The 4188-nt window shown below is 47.8% G+C and overlaps 1 long non-coding RNA gene across 1 annotated transcript; it reads right to left on the bottom strand.

Moving 5' to 3' along the window:
• Positions 1-1361: 1361 nt before the first annotated feature.
• Positions 1362-3384, bottom strand: LOC147343164 (uncharacterized). The gene is made up of 3 exons (XR_015157160.1): positions 3256-3384; positions 3033-3126; positions 1362-1576 (listed from the first exon to the last, which is right to left on the bottom strand). It is a non-coding gene; the product is annotated as an uncharacterized LOC147343164 (long non-coding RNA).
• Between the last annotated feature and the right edge of the window lie 804 nt (positions 3385-4188).

Raw genomic sequence — 4188 nt, 5'->3', positions numbered from 1 at the left:
AGTCCAGGCACCAGCTCTCTCTTCTCCTCCTCCCTCAGCCCCATCGAACAGCAGTTGACAAGGTACCTTCAGATGACCTGGCATGCAAGTCCCTAGAAATTGCTGCCGATCTTCTCTAGAAACTATGCCCACACCTAGAGAGAGGGGTAGTGTCTGATTGCCAAGCTAAACTCTGAAGCACCAGGTCTGGTCAGACAAAGGCAACCTTCCAGGACCATGAAACTAACGAGGCTCTACAAAAATCACATCTACCCTTTGTCCTTTTAGGGAGAACCTGAGTGGTGAAATAAATGACTTCGCGTTTGATGGAAAGAGAGCTGGGCGTGACATCTGCAGATCTGAGCCTGTCACGTCTATGACTTACTGGCTTTATTCTCCTGGTGCCTCCAGTTTCTCATCTATAAAATGGAACAATAATACTTGTGGGTCAAAGTAGAGTTCCACATGTACAAACGCTGTGTAGTTTATAAGGAGGGCTGAGTGTCATTTATCAGCAATCTTGGGTAGAACCTCCTTGGAGAAAGGAGCAGAGATGGTAGAAACATTTCTACCTGTTTACGATTCTGAAATCCTGGAATCTTAGTTTGTTTCTGTGTTTTCCAGCAGATCTGGAACACGATGTTCACTTGTGAACATTTTGTCTGTGAAAACTAATTTCCTTCTGGAATACAAGATCATGGCTGACCTTAATCCTGGGTCCATTTCACACAGGCAGGGTGGGTTGGACAGCCACATGAAATATCCCTGGTGTCTACATTTAGAGACTGACATAAAATTAGTTGCAACTAATTTTGGCCAGTGGATGTTTCAAAGAAAATGGAAACTCTAATCCGCACCATTAGCTGGGTGCTTTTTCACACCAGTGATGCTAACCCACCAGGAAGCAATGTGTCAGGTACCCTGGGAAGCATTTAATGGGCAAGCTGGTGAAATGTGGGAACCAGGCTCCATTAGGAGAATCCTCCACTGATTGATTGGCTCTTCTGGGTAAAGTTTTCAAGAAAACAAAAGCCTTCTTGGTAGGAATCTAAAGGATCAGGCATCCTGGTTATGTTGGGAAGAAGATGGGTTTGGAGCCAGACAGATCTTGATTCAGCGTGGACTCTAGATAGGGCTTGGGGAGCAGTCTCACTGAAAGGGAGGTGGCTGGCAAGACATATCAGAGTTTGATTTTGTCCCCTGCATGCTCATCACTTAGATAATATGTTTATTTGTGCCAGGGAGAGTTTTGGGGATCAGCGGCTACTGAAGCTGGGCAGAAACCCTCCCAAACCACCCCTTGGTGATGTTACTGTCCTGATACAAACTCAGGAACTGCCACTTCCCATCTCTGTGACTGTGGCCAAGTAACTCAGCCTCTGTGAGCTTCTGTTTTCTCATTTTTATAAGAGGAATAATAATAATTCCATCCTGGCAGGGATTTGTGAGGGATTCTATGAGACAGCATCCGGGAAAGGGCTTAGCACAACTCAAGGGTATAACAGGCACTCAGCATCAGCAAGTCTCTTCCAGCGCAGGCGCGCAGATGTCTTAGAATCCTAAGGAGGGAACCAGATGGGCACTTGGATCTGGAAATCTGAAAAAAAAAAAAAATACGTTGGTTAGATTTGTGAGGGTTTGCCTTTGGATTTTGTGGCCCACCAACAAGTGTGCTCCAAGAGGGTGCCACATCTGCCCCCCATATTGTCAGTCAGGAGCGCCAAGTAGTGGGCTTACTTGAAAGGGAGGCCTCACGGACTGAGCTACAGCAGGCAGTGCCAGGCCTGCAGATGAAACAGTCACCATAGCGAATGAATTAGACCAGTGGTTTTCCTAAGGTCTGGAGGCAGCAGAATCTTCCTACAGTGGTTTTTTTCTTGCCTTTCTCTTGAGTTTTTTTTTCACCCTTTTCTCCCCCCTGCTCTCTCACAGAACTCCTAGAGTCTGGACAAGACACAGGATGATAGAGGCAGACATGATAAGCCTCTTTCAGTACCACGTTCTTTGCAAGGAATCTGCAGAGGCTCCCTGTGGAAATTACGGGGCTGGCAGGAAACTACTGCATTGGCTAATGACCAACACAATGAGCCCATTCATTCGTTCATTCAAGCATTGGTTCAAGAAGCATTTACAGAGGGAGCCTCTGAAGCTTCCTCGAAGATGGTAAGATAAAATGCCACACAGTCCCAGGCCCCGCACATCAATGATGCATCCTGGGTAACAAACAATGCCGGCTCAGTTAGAATAGAAAGTTGCAAAGTTATGCGCCTTGAGACCTTGACCAGTGGATTGCAGACACCCACATGTGCACATTGGTTTCTTTGCAGGGGATCAGATGTCTGACTTCGGTCTACCACACCCTGATGGCAAGCCATGTCAGCCCCGTGTCTAGCTCATAGCACACTTACTGAATGAATCTGGAGGAGCCCTCTTTATTGCCTGCAACTTACAGCTTCCCAAGGATTAGGAGTCAGAGGAATAAGCCATTTAAGTGAAATTGCTTTTGAAACACAGATGAGTTGGAAACCTAGAAGAAACGGCTCTTGGCAAGGAACGTTTGGGATTTGGAGGGTTCCGTAGCTCACATTGTTTGATGCTTCCATAAACCAGCTGCTTTCACCTTTCCCTAAACATCAGCTCCAAAGGGAGCAAGTCAGCCCAGGGCTCTCTGGGCAACAACAGTTTCCTGAATAACGTGCAACCTCGTCTGGAGGGCCCAGCCAATCAACACACAGACTCCAGAGGAGTGTCGCGCCCATCCAAAGCATTTTGCTTCTCTTCTTTCCATGGTTTCCATAACAACGAATCACATACACACACACACACTGCAATACAGTGTCAGTTCAACTAAGCTTGTTTCCCAGCACTTGACACAATAGATTCCTCACCACTCAGGAGATATGTCTTCTCACCTGGGATCTCTGGGGCTCCTGCTTCTGGGGGGCCACAGGGGGTCTGACACCAGTAGCCCATCCTAGGGGACCTCCCTTTTCTCTCTTCAAGAGCAATCCCTCAGCAATCTGTTCCCCTCTTTTCAAGCACACCATACTTACCTAGGGCTTCCTGGGAGGCTTGTCGGTAGAGAATCCACTTCCAGTGCAGCAGATGCAAGAGACGCAAGTTCGATCCCTAGGTTGGGAAGATCACCTGGAGAAGGAAATGGCAGCCCACTCTAGTATTCTTGCCTGGACAATCCCGTGGACAGTGGAGCCTGGTGGGCTTCAATCCATGGGGTCACAAAGAGTCAGACACGACTGAGCACATGCACACACTTGCCTAAATGTGCCTGGAGAATCCCAAGCCAGAAAGATACTTGCTTCATCTTTTCTGATTTCAGGGTCCCTTACAACCCCTTCTCCCAACCCTGCTCCTACCCGGTTCATAACCAGCTCAAAAGAAAACATAACTAAGATTGTACCTTTGATGGCCTGCAATACAGCAGCCAGATGAGTGATCCCAGTGGGATCTGAATTTCATTAGTCAAACCAGGATCAGAGGGTTCTGGGTAAAAGTTTGTCAGGCTCGGAGAGATCCAGCCAAGGCTGTGTGAGGACGGAGGCTGCATCTGGCTGCAGGGACACTTCTGGAGGGCTGGCTCAGAATGAGAAAAGTAAGCCTCCCCTTTGCAGTCTGCAGATCCAAGCTGTGTGGTCTCAAAGCCTCGGGATCAGCGGGGAGGCCCCAGGCCAAAATTTCAGGCTTAGACTTCTGGACCCAAATGGGTAGGCTTTCATTATGATGAAAAATACATAAAGTTGAGTGGATGGGTTTTTGTTTGTTTTTGTCTTTAGACTATTAATAGGTTTTAATACAGTTGTCTGGAGGTTTTAGAATAGAAGGACATACCTAACATAGTTCTCAGCACCTTGTAGGAGTTGCCTATAGGATTGCTATTGAAAAAGCAAAGGAGAAGGCCCAGCCCTGCCCAGTCTGGCTTGCCTCCTCCTCCGAAGCTGCACCTCCCCCAGCTCAGTGGGCTGGGAGCATCAGTTTTGCTCTCGCCACCGCCACCTGTAACTGGGTCACCAATAGTCTTGTACTCAGCAGAAGAAATCAAATGAGAGTGTGAATTGGGGACTGGGTTAGTTGACACGGCTGCTCTTTTCTGGTGTGCTTTATGAGAGTGTAAGACAATCCCAGTTTACGGCGGGGTTTCGGTGTAACGGAGATTTCTCAGCGCTTTGTGCAGCCTTGCATTCAGTCCAGACA

Source organism: Bos grunniens, chromosome 28 (assembly GCF_055505025.1).
Source record: "Bos grunniens cultivar Pamir isolate PY7600 chromosome 28, Bosgru_T2T1.0, whole genome shotgun sequence".
Lineage (NCBI taxonomy): Eukaryota > Metazoa > Chordata > Mammalia > Artiodactyla > Bovidae > Bos > Bos grunniens.
Note: the sequence above shows the minus strand (reverse complement) of the source record. Positions and strands in the feature narration are given on the sequence as shown.